General features: G+C 39.0%; 1 long non-coding RNA gene across 1 annotated transcript in view; it reads left to right on the plus strand.

Moving 5' to 3' along the window:
- The first annotated feature begins 8,888 nt into the window (after positions 1–8,888).
- The window catches only part of LOC144286929 (uncharacterized), an 81,606-nt gene continuing 65,464 nt past the window's right edge, over positions 8,889–25,030 (plus strand). Inside the window, exon 1 of the long non-coding RNA XR_013354874.1 lies at positions 8,889–8,976. This is a non-coding gene — a long non-coding RNA (uncharacterized LOC144286929). The remainder of the gene's footprint in view (positions 8,977–25,030) is intronic.

A 25,030-nucleotide genomic window follows, 5' to 3' on the forward strand; every position in this document is an offset into this window, starting at 1 on the left:
AACTCTTCTTAGAACCGCCATAGTTGAGTATTGCATGGGGACAGAGATGTGCCCTATTAAAGAATGAGAAAGGATGCCATCCTTGGCTGGAAGAGATATCCAAATAGGACAAAGGACTACTGACACCCACCAATGCTGAATGGAAGCAAGCCTCTCTTGCAAGGAGCATATTGATACTTAATGCCTTCATTGAGCTCATAAAGACTAGAATAGCAGATACAGCCAACTAAGAAAAGGCCACAGGCAATTTCCCTATCCCCATCCCCACACACCTACAGCTGGAGCCCATATAGATCTGGCCTTCACCGGGGTTCCGGTGAGGAAATTCTCTCTGAATTGCATTTAAGACTAAAGTCTTTAAAAAATATAGAATCATCAATATTGAAATCATTCTACTAACTGAAAGTAACAGGAAAGGTATGAAAAAGGACTGAAATTTCTTTAAGGAGCCTGTATACCACCCAACAGGAAAGAGAAGTTTAAAATAATCACACTTGGGTGAAAGTCATTTTTTAAAAATTAAATCATTTTATATATGTTCAATGATTTCGTGCTCCTCTACAATTATCTTCATATTTAAAAAGTCATATGCATATGTGCAAATAAAAAAAATTGGGCCACACATCAAATTGTTAATGGCAATTACATACATGAAAGAAAGTGAGATCATGGAAAGTGTGAGGAGTGAAGATAATTTATCCTGTCTACCTTCTTTGGTGTTTGAAACTTATAATAAGCATGTATTATATATGGAATTATTACAAGGGGGTAGAAAAGCTTTCTTACATGTTCCCTATGAGGCATTGTCAACTTCTCAAGTGTTAGTAATATATTGTGAGGGTCACAGGGGTCGACACATGCAAAGACTTTATCATAAGGCCTAGCACACGAGATATTCAGTTTCCTCTTCTCGGCCCTCCCACCACACCCTTATCATTAGCAAGTTACACTAAGTGTGATAGCTCAAACGTCATTTTATGTTTAAAAGGAAAATGCTATACCTACTGCAGATACAATTATTAACTTATGCTTCATTTTCTTTTTAAAAAACTAGTATTAAATGTGTCCTTTCTAAGTGAGTTTAGCTTTTTTTTCAGTTTTCAATAGCTTTATATTTAATTCTTCTCAGGTTCCTTTTGCAGTCCTTAAAAATGTGCTTCCACTTACCATGAACACAGTTGTGACTCAACTTACTCACTTTCATCCTATATCCAGGTCCACCTCTCCTTCAGAGGTGCCTCTCAGAAAAACACAAGTGTGGCACTCGGGTGGTTCAGTCAGTTAAGCATCCGACTCTTAACTCAGGTTTCGGCTCAGATTATGATCTCAGGGTCCTGGGATAGAGTCCCATGTCAGACTCCAAGCTCAGTGGGGTATCTGCTTTGAGATTCTCTCTCTCCCTCTGCCATTCCCCTTGTTCATTCTCTCTCTCTCGCTCTCGCTCTCAAATAAATAACTCTTTATTTAAAAAAAGAAAAGAAAAGCTCCTGTGTAACCCTCAAGGTAAGAACGCACCAGAAATCCTAAGCAATGTCTCCCTGTACTACTTTCTCCTATTACCTGTTTGGCTTCCACCTGGTCCTGTCCCTGGCTCTTATCTGGATATCACATCTAGAACTTGCCCGGCTGAGCTGGCAATGTCAATGACAACCCCTAGCTTACCATCGTTTGTTCAGTCTACAAACATTTACAAGGGCTTACTATGTAACAGAGCTATATCTGGGGTTGGAGGATAACAGTGAATAAAATACAGCCCTGCTGGCCACACACCAAAGCCACAACCTTCCCGCTGTTTACCATTCCCAGGTCAGCCAAGTCTTCTATTTCAAGCCTAGCGTGAATATCATCCCTGTAATTCTTTATAATTTCAAAAGTGACTATTATGATGATGTTTGCTGTTAATATTATACTTTAAGTTGATTGACAAAAAAAAAAATCTAAGCTATAGTTCATTTTCTTTCACATTTTCTGTCTGTGATAACCTACCTCTCTGGGTTATAAAATGTTAACAGAGTAACCTTAATTTTATGCGCAGTGAAAGCTGTTAATAGTGTAATTTTTAAAAGATGTTTATTTAATGTAACAAAACCAGACTGAACAAGACTGTGGTAAGGGCTTAAGTCTACTTTGCAGGTGAACTTCTCCAGGGTAGATAAAGATCCTCATGGGCTGTGAATGCAACACAAGCTTTACCTTTCTATTACTGTACTACTTGTAACTCTAACCTCCCTGGAAGACTGCAAAACAGGTTAGGGACTATAGTTTGGAATTCTTGATTTACTGAGATTGTCCCAATGCTCTGCTTGTTTGTGGTTTTGAATGAAAACTAATTTAGCAATTCAGTTACACGTCATCTTTAATCAACTTTTCATTAATTCTTCTCAAAATGAAGCTTTTGATAGAATTGGTTCTCTACTTTCAGTTTCTTGTATTTGAGAAAAAAAAAGAAAAAAATTTCAATGAAAACATAATTTAGAGGCTAGAAAATAAGGGAAATTAATAAACCTGCAGCATGTGAAACTCATCTCTCAACCTGGCTGTCAGGATCAACTCAAACACTGAGTCTGCCAGGAGAATATTGTAGGTTGTCTTTAGAATCGTGTTGGAATAAATTCAACACTCGAAATCAATATTTCAAAATCTTGAATAGTAGGTTTCCTGGTGTTTTTTTTTAAGAGAAATTAACCACCAAAGATAAAAAGAACATAGTCTGCTATCATGTTGACTTACACTAAAACTGAAAAGCCTATGCTTAGGTAGGATGTTATGGCAAGTGAATTTGATTTGTTGTCTTAAAACCACTGCTTCTTTTGAATCTTCAAAACCTGTTCCCTCCATTCCCTGCTCAGCTTGAAGCTGACTCCTTATCCCCCCTCTTCTCCCTCCCAATCAAGTCACATTCCTTTTAAGTATGAACTCACTCAACTCTTATCCCTCAAGCAACTTCACACCAAACTATTCTTTAACAATATTTCAATCCAACCAGAACTAAATTTCAAGAGAAGGAATGTGACTTCAAGCCAGAACCTTGTCTTTTTATAGAACAGAGTGGAATCCATGGCTATTTGACTGGTACTGTATCTAGTGCGTAGCCAATGTCATGTGCATGAGAGCTTAATAAGACAATTTGATGATGAAATACCCTCCCTGGGCAAGAAAGCCACAAGGAAATTCCAGAGAAAGGAGCAGGGCCAAATCCTGCAACAAATTTAATTTAGCTTGCCAAATCATAACATGTAATTGATGATAGCAGCGAACAAAAAAAAATTTTTAAAAAGCACAAAAGTTAATCCTTAGGCACTATACTCATGATACTCAATTATAGCACAGAAAATACATATAATAAAATATACCAAAAGAGCCTTTTCAACACCTATTGCACTTATGCTAATATGCCTGGTAAGGCATCAAATTAGGACCCTGTTTGTTTATAGTTTAAATTACAAACATAACGTCCTGCAGAATTATGCATTAACAAATACGATGGCCATTTTGATAGTTGAATAGATGAAATACACAAGCTATTGCTTCTTTTGGCCCCTATAAAAATATTCCCTTGGTGTGGAAATACCACTTATTGACTACATCCCTGATTAATAACTTTTGTTTTAAGATTTTATTTATTTACTCATGAGAGACACAGAGAGAAAGGCAGAGACACAGGCAGAGGGAGAAGGAGAAGCAGGCTTCTCACAGGGAGCCCGATGTGGGACTCGATCTTGGGGCCCCAGGATCACACCCTGGGATGATCTGAGCCAAAGGGAGATGCTCAACCACTGAACCACCCAGGCGTCCCCCTGATTAATAGCTTTTAAAGAAATTATAGAAAACAAGAGAAGTCCCAAAAAAACAAAAGGAGATGGGAAACTACCAGGTATGGTTCTAAACTTTCTAATGGGATAAGGATTGGATTCCACAAACTCTAGGCAAGTGCTGTCCAATGGAAATATTATAGCCAGACTTAAAAATGTTAAAAGAACTAGATGAAATTAGTGTTAGCAGTACATTTTATTTAACTCCATACATCAAAAATATTATCATTTCTTTAGGTAATAAATATTACAAAATTATTGAGATATTTTCTCTTTTTTGTATATTTTCAAAATCTGAGTGTGTGTTTCACACTTATATCACATTTTAATTAGGACCAGCCACATTTCAAGTGCTCTATAGCCACATGTGGCTCTTGGCTAATATTGGGTTATGCAGCTACTGACCTATAAGCCACTGACCCCAGCACAATTTGGAAACTGGTTGTACCTTGGCAAAGCCTGGGGCAAAAGCTTATGTACTTTATTAAAAGTGCAATCCCATGAAGTAGAAAGAGGCAAAGGGGGAGTATGGCAAAAAAGGCAGGCCACTGAATTGGCCACTGTTTGAAAACAAGGACAATTGTTCCATTCCACACAATCAACTGTTGAGACACATAACCTAGTGTGTCTCAGCAGGAGAAGGAAGGGTTTATCAGCTAGCTTCCATTTCTCTTTGACTAAAGTTCACTTCATAGGACTTGAACTCCCCCACACTTTCAGGTTATATGTAACGTGATGCCAGTTCAGCATCTCACACCTCACAGGCTTTGGGGGAAAGCCCAGAGGAGCAAGCCAGTAATGCACAGCAGGGGCAGGAAGCAGAACACTGTTGGGTTGTGCCCTTATGAAGCCAACTGCTGCAGCAGCTGGGGAAAACAAGTGGCCAAGGACTCTGGGGACAGCAGCATTGTGAGGATGTGACATGGTGGATAAGAAATGCCTGACGCAACTAAAAAAATAATGTAGAAATGACTAAGAGTCACCACTGGTGCACCCAGACTGAGTCACATCAAACTACATTTATACTCTGCTTTGTTTAAGACACCAGATGTGTAGATCATGTTATGACTTGCCTGGATCTCCACGTTGTCCATCTAATCTTCAAATCTGATGTAGCTTAATTACTTCCTACAAACCAAACTCTGCTCTGGGCACTCCCCAAAGTTAAGTTTTATAAGGAAGGATTTTAAAGGCCAGCAGCCCAATAACCTATGTGCCAAGAGCCTTGGGACTCTTCTCTGATCCTAGGGGACCAGTTCTGGTGACTGGATCCCTGCCCTGTTACTTAGTTCTGACCCATTTTCCTTCTACTTTCTTCCTCTTTCCCATGGTGCTGGAAACCAGTGTCACCAGGTTCCATCAGCCTAAGGCTGCCTCCTCCCCATCATTGCTTTGTATTTCCAAATCTTTGTTTCCCAGGGCATTGATTTGCCTGGGAAGCCAGATGACTGGCCTTATTGGGTCTTCCTAGCATAGATGCCCCCCCTGGTGGGTCCCTGTCACCCTCATCTCCACGAATTGCCTTCCTCTACCATTGCTGGATTTCCCACACCACCCACAACTTGATATATCCCCCAACTCCACCCTCCCTACATTGTACCTCTCAAATATTCATGTTACATTAAAAGGACATCTGTCCTCCACAGTTCAAAAATTGGTCTTTGATCTTTCCCAGGTAGGGCCTTCTCATGGAGTTTCTGTAATTTGCATACCCCTTCCTCTGGACAGACACTACCCTGTGCCAGGGTTCATGGCATGCTGAGCAGAAACTCCCTTGGGCAAGTTACCAACTGCCCAACTTCACATTTGGCTTCACTTTTGCTGCCTGGAGCACATTTCCCCCAAACTCTTCCAAAAACTTTCTTCTTCTTCTAGTCTCTGCTTAAATGTTCTCCCTCAGAAAGGCTCTCTAGCCATCCATTCTAAAGTAGGCCCTTATTATCATCTCACCTTACCCTCAAAGCACTTGGCAAAATTTATATATGTCCATTTGCTTATTTACTTATTTGTCTTCGTCTTCAGACTATCAGCTTCATTGAAGCTGAAATGACCGATGTGTACCCAGCCCCCCTCACAGAGCCAAAATAAATATTTGTTGAATGAAAGAATAAATGAGTGATCTATTTATCTAGCAATTGAGCTCCTTATATTAAAAATCGAGGAAATGGCACAGACCAGGGATCAGGATCACACAAAAAAAAGACAGACAGGCAACATAATACATAACCCACTGGTTTACAACACTAAAAAGTGGCAGGGTTTGGGACAAACAACAAAAAGTCCATAATCTTCAAAGACACTGAAATTCAACTTTCAAAAATACCCTACCAGCACAACAGAACTCACCCTGGACTCAGCATCTTGTCCATCATTGCTAGACTTCTTTCCAACTCCCACAGCCTGATGGCCAGCTGGTAGACCAAGAATTCAGAACCCAGTGGATACAGTTCTCTCTTTAATCTCTTATAATCACCTGCTTGGCCAATTAATCTGGAGTTTTACTCCCAGGACATAGCGTATAGTCTTCCCTCAATTCCTTTCACATCTCTCTTTTCCACCTGCACTTTGCTAATTCCCATTCACCCCTTCTGCAAGGAGCCTTGCATGACCATGCCCACCCCTCCCTGTCCTGGGTGCTCCCATGATGCCCTGCACTCCTGCACATCTGTTTGTCTCCCCATCAGACTTCCCTTCAGGGAAAGGTCTGAGGCTTGTGCCCTGTTGTGTCCTTGGCCCCTGGCACAGTGCTTGTCACAAATTTGAATTGAAAACATTTTCCAAATGAACACATGACTCTGCCATAGGGATTCCTAGATGGTTGAATCACACTCCTACAAAAAGCTAAAGAATGGATCCAGATATGGATGAAGGCTCCATCCTATTCAAGATCCTTTGTGAATAACTCTGCTCAAGACAAGCTCTGCTCTGACGAAGCATGCAAAGCCGGGAAAGAGATTCAGTGTATTGGGAAATGGCCAAAGGAGAGGAGATAAGAGATTGTGGCTGTAATGAGTGTGGGTTGAGGCCTCAATTTTGTAAACCAACTTGAAATATTTTTGTGAGGGTTGGTGTGTAGGATTTGTGGAAAAGTGTGGGGGAGGAGGTGTGGTTCAAGGTAGGAATGTGCATCTGCTTATTGGATTCACTGACTGGTGGTTTTACAAGCCTGAGGCTGGAGCAGGTCCAGCTGTTTCACTTTTCCTTTGCCAGAGAGCCTATAAGTGCTATTTTAAAAGTAGCATTGCTGACAGGATTCTATAAATTAATCTGTGTGTACCTTTCTCACCCAAGTTCTCAATTTATAACACCCTCGGTTAGAACACGGCCTCCTCTCTTTCCTCAACATATGCATATAAATACAACTGGTTCATTCTCCTCTTTAAACACTATTTACTTCATTCTTGAATTTGATATCAGAATTGCTAAATGTCTGCTGAAGTTTAGGAAAGTAAAGTGGATAATAAATGGGGTCAAGAAACCCACATATTTTAGATGATGGCCAAACTTCTAATGCAGTTTCTAAAATCTACCCAATCACGTTAGTATTCTTCCCTAGTTTATTGTCTCATGAATGCTTCTCTCCAGGAATCAAACCTGTTAGTCACTAGTAAAATCCCTCATGAATGCTTGCTCTCAGAAATTATAAAATTTGGGGTGCTATATGTGTATAACCTTATTTAATTCTCACAGCAACCTACTGAGATAGGGGTATTGCAGCCTACCATGGAGGTACACCGCATATCTACTATACTCACATTGTCCATTCTCTGGAGAGGAAAGGACACTGGAAATGGAGTTTATCATTGATCTTGCCTACATGATGAAGGCTCCATTAAAATCCCTGAAGGGGGGGTTCAGAGAACTTCCTGGCTGGAAGTTCTACCTACATATCTATCTCCTGGAAAGGGTGACACATCCCAACTCCACAAAGACAAAAGCTCCTGCACTCAGAATCTTTCCACACCTCACCCCATGTATCTCTTCATCTGACTGTTCATAGGTATCCTTTATCATATCCTTCATTATATAATAAACTGGTGAATGTAATTGTTTCCCTGAGTTCTGTGAGCTATTCTGGCAAATGATCAACTCCAAGGAGGGGGCTGTGGGAACTTCTTTTGTAACCAAATCATACAGAAGTTGTGGGTAACCTGGGAACTTACTACTCACTATTGGTATTTGAAGTTGAGAGCAGTCTTGTGGATTTAGCCCTTAACGTACGGGATCTGCACTAACTCTAGCAAGTCAGAATTAAATTGAATTAAAGTGTAGGACATCCAGCTGATGTCACAGAGAATTGCCTTGGTGTGTGGGGGAAACAAGACCCATGTATGTAGTGTCATAAGTATTATGTGTGTGAGTAAAGCAAGAGAGTTTCTCCTGTATACTCCTAATGATTTTCACCTACTAAATTCACACCTTTGTTTAAATTTCTCTTCTTGAGCGTGGGTTAAACTTATGCACTCACTTCTACCACATAGAACACAGCAGAAGTGATGGGATGTCACCTTCAAGATGAGATTAGAAAAGGCTATGGCTTCCATTATGGATGCTTTTCTCACTTGCTCTCTCACTGTCTCCTGTACCTTGTGTCACACACTGAAATGTGTCTCTCCCAAAGTCTGTATGTTGAAGTCCTAACCCTTAATGTGATGGTATTTGGAGATGGGACCTCTAGAGAAGTAATTAAGGTCAAATGAGGACATAAAGGCTGGTGTCCTTATAAAAAGAAGATGAGACATCAGAAATCTCTCTCTCCATACATGCACAGAATAAGGCCATGTAAGGACATGGTGAGAAGGCCACTGTCTAAAAGCCAGGAAGAGCACTCTCACCAGAAGCTAAAATTGTCAAGACCTTGACTATGGACGTCTAGCCTTCATAACTGTGAGAAAATAAGCGTCTGGCATTTAAGCTACCCGGGCTGCAGTATTTTGTTATGGCAGCCCAAGTAGACTAATACACATGTCATGAGGCAGTCCTGTGGAGAGAACTGTATGGCCAGGAACCAAAGCTTTTCAACAACTACATGAGTGAATTTGGAAGCAGATCTCCCTCAATCAAACCTTCAAATGAGACCACACTTCTAGCTGACAGTTTAACTGTCAACTTAAGCCAGAGGCACTCAGCTAAGCTGCACCCAGATTCCTGACCTGCAGAAACTGTAAGATAACAAATGTTTATTATCATAAGCTACTAAGATTTGTAGTAATTTGTTATGCAACAATAGATAACTAATATATGGAAGTAATGCTCAGTGTCAAGAGATTAGGTAGATAAGGTGACTAACCAGAGAGTCAGCCCCAAATGCATTGCCAAAAATCAAAAATTTTTTAAAAAAGGAAGGAAAGAGTCAGAGCAGGGAACTGGGAATTCTAGTCTGCAGTCAAATAAAATATAGATAAGGAGGCAAAAGCAAGGAACAGACAACTGGCCAGGCAAATGAGAAGCCACCTTTGTAAATTCCAGAATGAGAGGGCCCCAACCTGAGATTGGATGCTCCAGGCCATAAGGTTTACTAGGTTTACTTCCAATATCCATAACAAATAGGTAAGGTGGTGTCTTAGTTTGAGTTATCCCAGAAACATATTTTGAAATAAAGATTCAAGGAAAAGTAGTTCATTCGGAGGTGATCCAAAAAAAAAAAAAAAATACCACTAATGGAGAAAGGAAGTAAAACAGGAAAGAGAAGAAAGTGAATGGCATATTCTGTTCGGGCTGCTGTAATAAAATACCATAAACTGGGTGGCTCATAAACAACAAATATATTCCTCATAGTTCTGGAGACTAGTCCAAGATCAAGACCCAGGCAAATTCAGTCTGGTGAGAGCACTTTTTCAGGTTCCTAGATAGTGCCTTCTAGCTATTCTTCACATCGCAGAAGGAGCTCTATGGGGTGTCTTTTATAGAGGACTTCACTCTCATGATCTAAGTGCCTTCCAAAAGTCCCACCTCCTAATACCATTACATTGGGCATTGAGTTTCAACATATGGATTTTGGGGTGGGAGGGAAGGTACACATATACATTTGGCATATAGAAGACAATAATGAACACGTCAAGGGAGGGGGAGGGCATGAATTCCCAGTACCTGTTGCCTATAAAGACATACATGTGCTAGTAATGGGAGGTTAGCTGTGTGCCTGGACATAATAAGCGCCAAGGGGATAAGAATGAGACACTGGGAGCATCTGCTACATATAGGCCCTCTGAAGAAGCCTATAATTGTCTAGGTAACAACTACATACAGTCTTTCTAAATGAAACCATTAAAAATTACTATCATGAAAACCTGTCAAAATGAACATGATTGTTATGCTTTTTTAAAGAGATTTGAAAGAGTAAATTCAAATGAACTCAATCTCATTCTTGCACTAAATCTTGACTTGGGTCAGAGACCTTTGAAAAGTTACTAACTTCTCTGAGCCTTAGTTTTCTCGCCTGTAAAATGGACGCAATAATTCCTACTATAGTTGATAATTATGAGATAAAGTATGTCAAATATGGAGAAAATTCAATTTTTTTAAGTTTAAAACTGCTACAATAATTTAGTGATGGCAAATGTGCCAAAGGATTGCTTAAACAAAATTAGTAACACTACATAAAGTCAATATTAGTATATACTATAGATTGGATGTTTGTCCCCCAAAATTCATATGTAAAGTACTAACACCCAATGTGATGGTATTAGAAGGCAGGGCCTCTGGGAATTGACTGGATCATGAGGATGGAGACCTTATATAAAAGAATCCAGAGAGTTCCCTTGTCCCTTTCACCATATGAGAACATGACAAGAAGATAATTGTTTATGAACTAGGAAGTACGTTCTCAACAGGCACCAAATCTGCTAGCACCTTGACCTTAAACTTCCAAGTATCCAGAACTATGAGAAATAAATTTCTATTGTTTATAAGCCACCTGGTGTGTTGCATTCTGTTAAAGCAGCCCAAACAGACTAAAATAGTGTCCTTGGAATAACAGGGTCAACAATGCTTATCAGTATCAAAATACTTAATCAATGAGCCATTGTACAGACAAGTATTTCTTACCACTTTCTTTCACATTCCAATGCTAAAATAACATAAAAAAGCCTAATGTTGTTTTCAGGCATATCCAATCAAAAATTTGTTATTTCTTTATTAAGGCTATTGTATAAAAAAGAAATATCCTATCAAAATGGTGAAAATTCATCTAAATAAGTTGGCATCCTTAGGGGAAAATGAGCTTTGCATGTGAAAAAACAAAATAACAGAGAAAATGGAGGAATAGCTCTCCAAAATTATAATTTCTTAAATTGTAAAACTGCACTGCATTGACAAAATTTGTCAGTATATAAACTAAAGGAAGGAAGCACCCTTTTTTTTTTTTTTTTTTTTTTTTTTGAGTTTGCTTCTGGAAAACTCAGAGCTGGAGATGAAATTTAAATTCACGAAGAATTGCCAAACAAGTAAAGCAGGGCTAACTGGCCAAAAATAAATAAACTAACTCCATATATGTGAGAAATGAATAGAAACACTATACATTCCTGTAAGTATCCCAGGGTTCATAAAAATAGTTCAAAAACCTCTGAAAATCTCTGATAAATAGACACAAATATTTAAGACACTTTAAAATTGGCAACACTATCACATGGTAGTGTGATACCAATGTGTGACAAACTAAATAGGAGGTTGTTACAAAGAGTTTGGGGTTTTGTGTTTTTTTAAGATTTTATTTATTTATTTGAGAAAGAGAACATGAGCAGTGGGAGAAGCAAAGGGAGAAAGACAAGCAGACTCCCTGCTGAGTGTAGAGCCTGATGTGGGCTCCATCCCAGGACCCTGAGATCAGGTCCTGAGTTGAAATTAGACCGAGCCACCCAAGCCACCCCCATGCGTTGGGGTTTTTTTATGCAAGTAAGAAAGAGGTACATATTGCATCAAATTAATAAGGTATAGGAGGTCCAGAAGCAGTGCTTGGAACAGGCAGACAAAATGGAATGGCTCAGAAGTTCCATCTGTAAATGCTGAGCAACTATTGAGGCATTCATTCTTTTTTTACTAAACCAGGCAAAAACCAGAGATAAATCCTTACTGAGCTCAGAAAAGACTGGCCAAAGTGTGCCAGAGCCTCTGATCTCTAACTCATGTGTAACCCCCTGCAATGGAAAAGGATGACTCCACGGTCCAACACAACTCAGTGAAAATATGCCTTTATGAAAACTCAAGTGCTTTTACATGCATTTTGTATTCACCAGACTTCATTAATTTTTCCCAAAGATTTTATCACTAAGAATGATATACATCGACCAGTGAACATAACATTCTGCTCTTAATGGCCCCAATATCCAAAAATGTACAACCTGCCTTCCAGTTTGCTACCCACTCACTGAGTCTGACCACAGCTGGGAGGGGCACCTTGGTGGCTCAGTGGTTGAGCGGCTGCCTTTGGCTCAGGGCGTGACCCTGGGGCCCTGAGAACGAGTCCTGCATCAGGTTCCCCACAGGGAGCCTGCTTCTCCCTCTGCTTATGTCTCTGCAGCTCTCTGTGTGTCTCTTATGAATAATTAAAATCTTTTTAAAAAGTCACTGAGAATCCATCTTTAAAGATATAAGACACAAATCACTCTGCTTCAAGTGTCCTCCTCCATGGCTCAAACCCCAATCTCAGCCTGAAACAACTTGCCAGCCTCACATTCCTACAAACATACTCTATGCTTGGATGTCAATGGTTACCGCCAAACTCTCTGAATCCATTAATCAAATTCTTTTCACATGGTTAAAGGCAATTCTGTTTGGGGAGTTGCTAGGCAGCTTTGTCTCCTTCCTGGAGCTCCATGATTAGTTGTTAAATGTCTTAGTCTTGTTGGCTCCTCTGTTGCTGGGGTGGTGAGCTAGTCATTGTTAGGCAGTAGGGTGATAGTTCTACCTCAGACAACAGCTGTACCACCTCTATCTGAGAAAGCCTATTGCCAAGGTCTTTGGAGAGACGTAGGGGGAGGGGTACTGTTAATTTGGCTCAGTGTCTCTCTTGGCCAGAATGAGGTTTTTTTTAAAGATTTTACTTATTTATTTGAGAGAGAGAGAGAGAGAGAGAGAGAGAGAGAGACCACGAGTGGGGAGGCAGGGAAAAGGGAGAGGGAGAAGCCGATATCCTGCTGAGCAGAGAGCCCGATGTGGGGCTAAATCTCAGGACCCTGGGATCATGACCTGAGCCCAAGGCAGATGCCCAACTGACTGAGCCTCCCAGGTGACCCAGCCAGAATGATTTTATTTGGAAATCTATGTGATCTAGATTTAGAGAAGGTCTCTGCCTTCGTAAAGAACCAACTATGACTTTATCCCAGGGGCTCCACACCATCAGGTTAGAACTTGTAGAAGAGCACTAAGGGTTTGCCTGTCTTCAAGTAAATAGATTTAACTCTTGGTTGATTCAGATTGTGTTTACCTGATGGAATCCAACAAAGTCAGCAGAATGGCTAGCTGTGATTGTTTTGTTGATGATGAAAAAAAGTTTCTAGTCATAATGCATGACTTGTTGGGGCACCTGGCTGGCTCAGTCAGTTACCCTCTGCCTTCAGGTCAGGTCATGGTCTCGGGGTCCTGGGTCTAGCCGTATGTCAGGCTCCCTGATCAGCAGAGTTTGCTTCTCCCTCTGCTCCTCTCCCCCCCCGCCCATGCTCTCACTCTCTTTCTATCTCTCTCAAATAGATAAAATCTTTTTTAAAAAAAATGTATGACCTGTGACCAAAATATTCCTATGATCTTGGTTCTGACTCAGCATGAATGAATAATCAAAAATATAAAAACGGCCCAAGCCTTCAGGACCAGATCTTACTCTAAAACAGGGTGTTAACCTACCACACCAAACTTCCTTGTACACAATACCATCTTGTATGCATAAAGTCAAATTAACAGGCTGACTCTACACTTCTCACTACACATCCCATGGCTTGGGAATTGGACAGATTCTATTAAGCCCAGATCCACCCCCTACAATCCCTGAGACATTGAGCAAGTCACCAATCCTTCTGAGCTTCAGTTTTCTTTCCTTAAATTTGAGACAATAAAATTAACTAATATAGCGATTGAGTTCCTAATATATACCAGTCATTCTTTTAGGTACTATGGATACATAAGTGAAAAAGAAAATAAATAAAAAGTTCAGCCATTATGAAGTTTAGGTTTTTCTATTCCTGAAGACTGTTCAGAGGAGTAGAAAAGAGAACAAAACAAATATAATGTTATCAACACGTAGTAAGTTCTTAATGTTAGGTCCCCCACAATCCCCTCACTTAGTTTTGTTTCACAATGATAAGTGCTATGGAGAAGGTAGGAGAAAGTATAGTGTGTTATTTCTGAACTGTGTTTAGAAATTTAAGGTACAAACCCCACTTAAGCCAATATTCTTTTTCAAGCTTCAGATTCTGCTATACTAGCATTTTTTCTAAATGAAAAATATGGAATAAAATGGCAAAGAAAGAAATGGAATGGAAATGGAAATAAGGATTAAGTATTGATTCCCAAAGGTTTTGTTCCAAGCATGTGTGCGCGCATGTATGCGTGTGTACTGGCTCAGGATGTGAAATGCGTTTCTGACTATAGGTCAAAAAAAATTTCAAAAAATTTTGAAAATTACTGAACTATATATAATTTTAAAATAAAGAGAAATTTTCTTTTATCTTTTGTTATCATCCTCAACTACCTAACTTAACTCCTTACCTAGTATTTATCGTGGTGACTACTGTAGAAATGTACACCAAGATAAAGTAGTTTTTTGAGAAAAAGGAAAGACCATTCTCTAAAATTAAAATCATTTTGTAAGTCATTTTCTATAGTCCTTTGTATTCTACTTATTTCCCAGGATGTCCAGAAGTGAAACAGACAGAATGGGGACAGAGAATGGGGTATACTTGCTCCCTCTAAGAGTATTTTCCAAAAGTGACACTTTCTCAAAAATATCTAAATTAGTATGTTTACATGGTGTTGTTTAAAATTATCATGAAAAAAATTGAAGGGAAATATAAAAACAAGATTGCACAGCGGGAAAAGAAAGTAGAGGAATGCCATCCTCCTCCTCTCCACCCAATGGGCCAGGTCTTGCACAACCTCTCAGAACTTAGCTATGCCATATCTGCAGAGATATTGCCTCTGATTTTCAAAATTTGCCATGGTGCTGGCCAGCTTAGAATCACCCAAACTGCATGGTGGATAATGGTGTTAATTCCTTACCACATTTTTCCCATTGACTTTATTCTTGCACCACCTGTCCACTTTGTTGGGAACTAACCTAAATCAATTCAGTCGTAAATAACTAGGCTTTTTTTTTTTTTTTTTTTTTTGGTAAATAACAATTGCCTTAAAAAAGCAGAAATTCTGCATCATTGTTGTGTCTCCTCAGAATAACATGTTAAATGTATAAGACAAAAAGCATAGGAATTAAAAAGAAAACAAACTACATTGAAATACAGTTGTTGAAATATTGTTAAATACCTGTGATATAAAAATACATAGAATTCTCTATTAATAAATTAAAAATAGACCTACTAGTGGATCTGCTATCACTATAATTGCAAGGTAAAGGTGAGATGAAATGGCACATTGGGATATCTGCAATAAAAGTTATATGTGATGAAAATAAATGTGATTTCTATTAGTGACAAAGGAAGTTAGTAACACAAGGATGTGTTGCCTACACTTATAACTGAAGGAAAGTCTTATTTCAGTTAGAGTTAGTAAGGAAAAACCCTAATCCATTTTCATATCCAACACCATGGACATCTTGAATTTTACCTATGCAAAGTGTACTACAGGTTGAAAGCTCCTCATTAGAGGCAAAAGATGGTTCCAGATCTCTCTACAATCTTGTTACAAAGTAGCAAAGAAGGCAAATGTCTGATGGAATCCTGCCATTTAATTAGCAGGCAGTCCCAAGACAATCATGTATCCTGTTCTTTAAACAGGATGAAATCCCAACTCTCTGTCTTTTTAGAAAATCTGACAGCACCTTGTGGGAGAGGCTTACCCAAGCCAAATGTGCCAAAAATCAAACACCAGGACTCAACTAACCCTCAAGTAGAGTCAGACAACCAAGAATCTTTCTAATCAATGACTTAATATAAGACTGCCTAGGAATCATAACCTAAAGCCCTTTTCAGGGCTGCTGCATACAGTTGTGTTGATTGACCACTGTGTAACCCTATAACCAAATGCAGTGACTGTGCCATTTCTAAGGGTACTGACTGCTGGGCTCTCTCACTCTATTATTATTATTATTATTTTATTATTATTATTATTATTATTATTATTATTATTATTATTTTATAAGGATAGAAAGAGAGCATATGAGTGGGAGGGAGGGGCAGAGAGAGAGAAAGCTAATCTTAAATGGGCTCCACTTCCAGCACCCCTGGTGTCTCTCATTCATATCCTTGTTCCAAGAAGCAATGCTCAAACTACTATCTAATATCAAAACAAAACAGGGGAGGGAACCTGGGTGGCTCAGTTGGTTAAAGATTTGACTCTTGGTTCCAGCTCACATCATGATCTCAGGCTGGTGAGATCAAGTCCTGCATCTAGCTCCACACTCAGCCCCAAGTCTACTTGAGATTCTTTCCCCCTCCCTCTCCCTCTTCCTGTGCTTCTTCCTCTGCTCTCTGGCTCTCTCAAGAATAAATAAATAAATAAATAAATAAATAAATAAATAAATAAATAAATAAAATCTTTTAAAAAAATGCTACAGGGTGCTCTCAGTTGAGTGTCATGATCTCAGAGTCTGGGATCAAGCCCTGTGTTGGGCTCCACAGTCAGCAGGGAGTCTGCTTGGGGATTCTCTCTCCCTCTCTCTCTGTCCTTCACCTCCTTACGTCTCTCCTTCTCTCTCTCTCAAATATTTATTTATTTAATCTTTAAAAAATAAGCATTTACCCCATCAGAATGGGTGTTGATTAAAAACAACTAGCACAGGCATAACAGTATGTCTTACATGAATTTTAGCCTTGCCCTATTCATGCATGGATAGAGAGTATCTTCTAGATAATCCCTACATCTTGACCACTAAGTTTACCAATGAAAGTCCATTTCTAACTTATACTCATTAACAAAGCCTGTTGTATTGATCAGAAATCTGCATAGTAAAATACTTAGAGTAACCATTTCTGCAGTGTGGCCTCTGGATTAAATGCTGGCTAACCATTTCTGGAGGGTGTGATCCAGCAACTATCTTTGGTGAATGGATTAAAATGAACACAAATATGTATATATAATATATTATGCTGAAATTATTTCCGAAGTATCATAGGCCAATTACCCAATTATCACTATTTTGGTAAAAAATAACCTGTTAATTTATTAACCTGCCAAACTGTTTTGGAAACAAGAAATATCTCTTGTACCTACCAGTGAAAAGAAGTTTTTAAAACTTTATCTTTGAGTCAAGATGCTTCAGTTATCCTCTATTAAATGATACTTTGCAAGGTTTGGGATTTCCCAAAGCATCATGTAGTTTTAAGGAAACTAAATCCAGCAGAGAGATTCTGTGGTGCATGAAGGGATGCAGTTAAACAAACCTATCTAGAGACTAAAAGGGATCAGAGATCAGAACATAGAAAAATCATGACAAAAACAGAGCTATAGAAAAGAATGAAGCTGCTGCTCTTTAAAAGCAATGAGTTGAAACTGTATGTGAGAGAAGACATTAGTACAGGACAATTGAAGAAGCATTGAGGAAGTCTTAAAAGGAAGGCATTTGAGGTAGACAGAAGGGCAGATTTCTACCTTCCTGCTCTGATCAAAACAATCTCAAGTGCTCAGACAGCAGTGCACTTTCTACTAGGCTACCCCTAATGGAATATAGGTAAAACAAACAAAAAAAGTCAGGATCATGTGAAGAAAATTAGGAAGTTAAATACTCATCTAACCCAGGAGTCAAAAAAAATCACCTGAACAAAATTCAGTGTAAAAGCTAGAAAGACAAAATGGCAACTATAAAAAAGGAGAACTGTAAACTAAACTAGTTCTGATCCAAAAATAATTTCAAGTAAAGAATGATATTTCTTTTTTTAAGATTTTATTTATTCTTGAGAGACACACAGAGAGAGTGGCAGAGACATAGGCAGAGGGAGAAGCAGGCTCCATGCAGGGACCCCAATGCAGGACTTGATCCCTGGACCCTGGGACCACGACCTGAGCCAAAGACAGACGCTTAACCACTGAGCCACCCAGATGCCCCAAGAATGATATTTCTAATAGCAGATACACTGAATCATAATCAAAACAAAGCCAACTAGAGTAACCAGGTCTCAAAAGAGAGTTGTGATTATACAAGAAACACCATTCTCTTTTCTTCTGGGACAAAGCTACATCATATTTCCCAGCATCCTTGATAGTACTGTGAACCCTAAAATTAGTTCTGACCAGTCAGTCAACTGTGGATGGAAGTGAAAAACCTCACTTCAGATTTGGCCCACATAAGCCATTCATGCACACTTTCACACTTTCTTTGGATTCTGGAAATTTTGCATGGAGTAAAAGTAGTGTGCAAAAATGTGGTTATCCGTGAATAGGGTAACCACGAAGAAAATTTTTTTGGCTTCTTTCCAATTTCTTGTACTGCTCAAAATTTGCACAATAACTAAATATCTTAAAGTATTTCTGTTTTATGATAGAATACATTATCAAATAAATATATGTATTAGCTTTTTAAAACTAAACTATCCTCACTTTCTTTGACTACTCCAGATGGCATGGATTTTGGTGTGCTTATTCACTACATCCAGGAATAATATCTGCCCTTAATAAATGTAGTTTGAAAGAACCCAGCATTTCTGATGTCCTCAGCATTTTGCCTGTTTGTCAATGCTCCTCTTAAAATGGGACAACCTCAACTAAGTAAAAAACTTGAGATTAAAGACAAAACATTTTACCCATCCTCTCCATAATGTGAAGTACCCTGTGACTATTATGTAGCTTACTATACATCCAGGCCTATGTTTCTACAAATGTAGCCCAAGATTACATTTGAGAAGTTTTGGTTTTGTTTTTAGGACATCACACTGTTGGCTCATATTGATCTTATAATCAACTAAAACCCTTAAGTCTTTTTCACATAATTTGCTGTCAAGCCTCATTTCCTTCATTCTGCACTTGCACAATTGATTTTTTTTTACCCCCAAATGCTGGACTTTAGATTGATCTTTGTTAAGTTTTATCTTATTTGTTTTAGTCCATTATTGGAGTCCACTGAAATGTCCTTAATCCTTGATTCTACAATCTTGTATATTACCTCTCTCGGTATATGTCTCTGATAACTTTATTAAGTTCTAAGTCTCTAAAGTTGAAGATAAAACTATTAAATGGATAAGGAGCAAGAGGAGAATTTTCCCGAACACCATTAGAAATCTCATCCAGGCATCCATACTCTTGGGAGTATTCAAGTATTGTATAATGTTAAATTTGGAAGGAGTCATCAATCTCATTTAGTCCAACTTCTAAGATTTGCCCCAAGCCCCATAACCTACTGGTTATTCAACACTTTCATGATCCTATCTTTACAGATGTGCTCATTATTTCCCTTCTACCTTTATTCTACTTTCTTAGAGAAAAGTTTCTTCTTAGAGAACCTACTTTACCCCATCTCTGGAGGAAATAATCCTGTTTATTTACATTTGACTTCATCCCCTTCACCTTGGCTGATTGGAAAAAGAAGGGACACCTAACAAAGTAAGACACATCTAGAAATTAGGATTCATTTATTTATTCAACAGATACTTACTGAGCAACTATTATGTACCAAGAACTGTTCTAGGCCCTTGCAATATATCAATGATCAAGATAGACAAAGATTTCTGCCCTTTGGAACTTATATTATAGCAGGGGAGAAAAACCAAGATATTAAATATAATACATAAGTAAATTACATACTATGACAGAAGATAAATCCTATGAAAAAAAAAGGAAAAGTAGAATGGGATAAGGGTTTTGGGAGTGAGAAGTGAAATTTTAAGTAGATTCACTAGGTCCTTTTGAAAAGATGACATTTGACCAGAGACTTGGAGGTCAGCCATGCAAATTTCTGAGAAAGGGACATTTGTGCAGAAAACAGAACCCATGCAAAAACACTAAGACAAAAGGCAAATGGCTTGTTCGAGAAACAAGAAAATCAATGTGGCTGCAGTAGAGTAAATGATTTGAAGAAAAGACTGAGAAATGAGATCAGAGATGTAAGTGGGTCATCATGAGGATTTTAATTCATATGTTGAATGAATTACTGCATGGCTTTAAAAAGAGTGACATGATCTGATTTACATTTTAAGAGGATAACTTTGGCTGCTGTATCTAAAAGGAATAAGTAATATCTGTTAGGATGTTATTGTGGTAATCTCAGTGAAAGATGGTGACGCAGACCTAGGCAGTCAGTAGTAGTGAGAAATGGCAGTGGTAAAACTGGTCAAATTCCACATTTATTTTGAAAATGAAGTCCACGATATTTGCTGATAAATTGCACATGGTTAAGAAAAAGAGAAAAGAGTTATGCCAAGGTTTTTGGCCTGAGACACAGGATACTTGGAGTTGTTGTCATCAACTGTGATCAGGGAAGGCCAGAGATGGAGGAAGTTTGGGATGCGGGAGGAAAATCAGAAAGTCTATTTTAGACAGATTGGAAATACAAGTCTGCAGTTTGGGAGAAAGGTCCAATCTAGAAATATATTGGAACTTGTTGGTATATAAATAGTTTTTAAATCCATGAGACTCAATGAGCTCAAAAAGGATGAAAGTAAATCAAGGGACTTAGCCCTGGGGCCCTGTAACATTAAAAAGAGAAAGAGAAAGAACCAGAGAAGAGGATTAAAATAAAGCAATTGCTAAGGTAGAGAAAAAGGCAAGATAATGTAGAGGCCTGGAAACCAAATGAACAAAGTGCTAGAAAGAGCTTTCAACTAGGTCAGATGACACTATTGGATCAAATAAAATAGATACTGAGAATTGACCATTCAATGTAGCCATGTAGAAGTCATTGCTTATATCGACAAGAGTGGCTTCAGTGATGTCATGAGGCCAAAAACCTGACTAGAGTGGTTTAAGGAAATGTAAGAAGAATTGGAGTCAATAAGCTCAAATCATATTAGAGGACCTTTGCTCCAAAGGGAAGCAAAGAAGTGGGGTACCAAGTGTTGGTGAATGTGTCATCAAGAAGAGAGTTTTGTTTTGTTTATAATATAGTTGACACACAATGTTACAATGGTTTTGGGTATATAACATAGTGATTCAACTTCTGTATACATTATGCTCTGCTCACCACAAGTGTAGCTCCCATCTGTCACCACACAACACTATGACAATACCATTGACTATATACACTGTGCTATGCCCTTTATTCCCATGACTTACTCATCCTATAACTGGATGCCTGTATCTCCGACTCCCCTTCACCCATTTTTCCCACCCTTCCACCCTCCAAGAAGAGGGTTTTTATAATTGAGAAACAACAAATGAGAACAATCCCATAGAGAGAGGAAATATTGATGATATTGGCAAGAGAAGAAGGAACTGCTGAGTGATGCTGGAGCAAAAGGATATGGAATCACGTACTCAAGTGGAGAGAAGAGCTGAGATAGGCAAAGGGAAAGTATAGGACATGAATTCAGATGTTGGTAAGTAGATAGAGGTGGTGGTAGAGTCAGTGGCAGTTCTCTTCTGAGTGCTTTCACGTTTTTAGTGAGGCCAAAAGCAAAATCATCACCATAGACCAAAAATGGAGGAGGAGATGTTGGAGCTTTAAGGAGACAGAGATGGTGACATAATCATCTAGAAGAGTAGGAGAATAATGGATAAGGAATTTATGTTTGCCTGAAAGCATTAAAGGCCTATTTGTGATTTCTAATCATGAATTTATAATGAGGCTAGCCAATGTGGTTGTGAATTTTTTTTCTAGCCATGTTCAGCTAGACATGGGCATAAGTTTGGAGTAATGAAAAAGACAAAATTCACCAGGGTTATATTTTTTTTACCAAGATACAGGCAAAGGAGATGAAGATGTATGCAAAGGAGTGATTATAAAGAATGTATAATTTTTACCCTGATAAGGAGGAGAAAAAGGACATCAAGGAATTGAGCAAGAGAAGAAAAATAATATGTTCAATGCATTGGAGTTTTGTGGTAGAGTGGGAGGTCTTGGAAACCCTTTTAAATTGGGCTATTAGAGGAAATGAACTGGAAAATTTTCAAGATGGTAGTGAGAGAGGAAAGGCATGAAGTTGAGAGTATGAAAGACTTATGGTTATTAATTAAAACAAGGTCTAGAATATGATAATGAGAAATAATGGCTGAGGTAGAATGGAAGACAAGATTTTTTGGAAGAGATAAAATCAAGGAAATAAAAGATCAGAAAGTTGAAAGAATCAGCTATATATTAAATATATATGAATCATTAGGGCATAAGAATCATATTAGAGGGCAGCCCGGGTGGCTCAGCGGTTTAGTGCCACCTTCAGCCCAGGGCCTGATCTGGAGACCTGGGATTGAGTCCCACGTCAGGTTCCCTGCATGGAGCCTGCTTCTCCCTCTGCCTGTGTCTCTGCCTCTCTCTCTGCCTCTCTCTCTCCCTGTGTCTCTCATGAATGAATAAATAAATAAAAATCTTATAAAAAAAGAATCATATTAGAGAGAGGGATAGTTGACAAGAATCTAAAATCATAAAGAAATTTGGAGAACTACCTCATGATCTAAACTCAGTGAATGAGAGATAGTGGTTGATATAGTTTGATGATATTGGATTCAGAGTGGAAGAAAAAGGAGAGGAGGAGGAAAATGGTCTAAAAGCATCAATAAAAGGCAAAGAGGACACCTATCCAATCCCTCAGGCCTAGAAGTGAGAAAGTAGTAGGACAAAAGCAGCCATTACTTGAGAAGGCTACAGTAAACACAGCATCCTCAGAGACAACCAAATTTCCATTAAGATAAAATGGCAAAAAATGAAAAGATAAAAGATATATGGGATTTTACTGATGATAGATCATTAAATCCAGAGTATGTGGTAAAGGGTTTCAAGATATGTGGAAGCATAGTAGAGGAAAACAGATTAGAGGATGTTCATGGTCCTTGGAGCATTAGAGTGGGGGAGATGAGAGTTGCCCTGTATGTCAAAAGGTTTTTGAAGTGATGTGTATAAGCACAGATAAATACAAAATAAGATTGGTCCTTATGGATTCAAGGAACCAGTGGCAAGTCTGTGAATGTTCAGTGGTAGAAAGAGGGGTATTTCAGGAGCTCCTTTTTCATCCTTGATGATGACGGTTAAGAAGGTTTGGAAAGGCAAGGTCTTAACCCCAGCGAATGAGTCTCCTTTGATTCTGAAAGGTGGGAATAGAAGCTTTAGAAAAGGTGTGGTCTTAGTCCCACTTGATAGATTAATTCTTGATCAATAAGAATACAAGTACTCCCATCTTAACCCCTCTTATGAGTTAAATATGGATGTTTTGTCAATGGGCCATAAAATGTGTGCTCTAGAATTTTTACTAGGGACAGGTACTTGACATGTGAAGGAATGTAGACTCAGAATCTGAGGATACCCCCCCTTCACTTGGTGACAGCTATGATGTGTCATGCAGGAAGAGCAGAGGGAACAGCAGCTGTTCTTTGCAAAAGAAAGATAGAGGAACAAATCAGAGCAGAGAGAGAAGTAGATAGAGGAGTAAATGGAAAGAGGTTGAAAGAGTGATAAAGCTCCTTTGGTTTCTAAGGACTTACTTGCCATTTATTGCCCTTGGATTATACCAACACATTTCTTTCTAAGCACTAAGAACCATCTGATTAAAAATGTATTCTCAATTTTTTCTGTGAAAAGCCTTTAATTTCATATGTCTTTAATTATTGAAATCTGGATTTTGCCCTTTTGGAAAATGATATGATTGACTATCTCCTGCATCTCTCAGGTTCATCAAAGATTATCCATCAAGATTAAATAATCCCATTTGAGAAGTCTGCCAGAATCCTAGAGTGATTTACCTGAACCTCAGAGAATTTTCATTTAAATACTTAGGTGCCCTCTTATTACTACTCATCACCCATCCCAGGCATCAATTCCCTCTTAACCACATTTGACGATTATTTGACTTAATAGGGAAGCCAGAAGTATACATGGAATTGAGCAGTCCTGCTTTCTCTCTGTCATCTGTGAATATTGCTCCATATGCCCTGGCAGCTGTCCTCTTTATCCTTTGTTTGGTAGTCACATAGTTGATCGTCATCCTTTGTGTTTTATAAGGCCCAGCTGTCATCACTGGAGTAAGCTTGGTCAAGAGGTATCCTATGAACTCAGAGTGAGAAAGAAAGGAAACCAGTTCCATGACAGGAGACCTGGCCTGGCAGCAGGGCTGGCCCTTGAATGGGAGTATGTAGTAATACAACACTGAATATCCAAAGGGTTGTGTCAAAGGCATACTTAACTAGAGTATTCAAGAATTTCTGGAGATCCCTGGGTGGTGCAGCAGTTTGGCGCCTGCCTTTGGCCCAGGGCACGATCCTGGTAGACCCGGGATCGAATCCCACGTCAGGCTCCGGGTGCATGGAGCCTGCTTCTCCCTCTGCCTATGTCTCTGCGCCTCTCTCTCTCTCTGTGACTATCATAAATAAATAAATAAATAAATAAATAAATAAATAAATAAATAAATAAATAAAAGAATTTCTGAGCCCAGGGTGTTTGCTTAGCAGCTGAATACTCAAAGCCAGATGGAGCTCCCTCTTCATTGGTACTGATGAGGGAAGACCATTAAGGGGAGGCAAGGTCTCGGGGAAGCCCGGGTGGCTCAGCGGTTTAGTGCTGCCTTCAGCCCAGGGCATGATCCTGGAGACCCAGGATCGGGTCCCATGTCGGGCTCCCTGCATGGAGCCTGCTTCTCCGTGTGTGTGTGTGTGTGTGTGTGTGTGTGTGACAAATTAATTAAAAAGAAAAGGGGGAGGCAAGGTCTCAGTCTCAGGGAGTGAAATTCCTAGATGATGGTGATATAGGTTAAATACAGGTGTGGTCCTAGTTTTAGGACACAGATTCACCCTTGATTCTTGAGAGAAGGCTGCTGAGATCATAGTTCGGATGATCCTTTCAGGCAGATATCCAGAACTGCACAGTATTTAGGAGACATCTGGTGCCAAAGAAGACAGTCCCTAAGGCAACAGTGAGAATACGGCCCAAGGGAAAGTAGAAATGTTACATTAAAAAGCCAAGATGGCGGCCCTTTTGTGAGGAC

This window comes from Canis aureus, chromosome 16, assembly GCF_053574225.1.
Source record: "Canis aureus isolate CA01 chromosome 16, VMU_Caureus_v.1.0, whole genome shotgun sequence".
Taxonomy (NCBI): domain Eukaryota; kingdom Metazoa; phylum Chordata; class Mammalia; order Carnivora; family Canidae; genus Canis; species Canis aureus.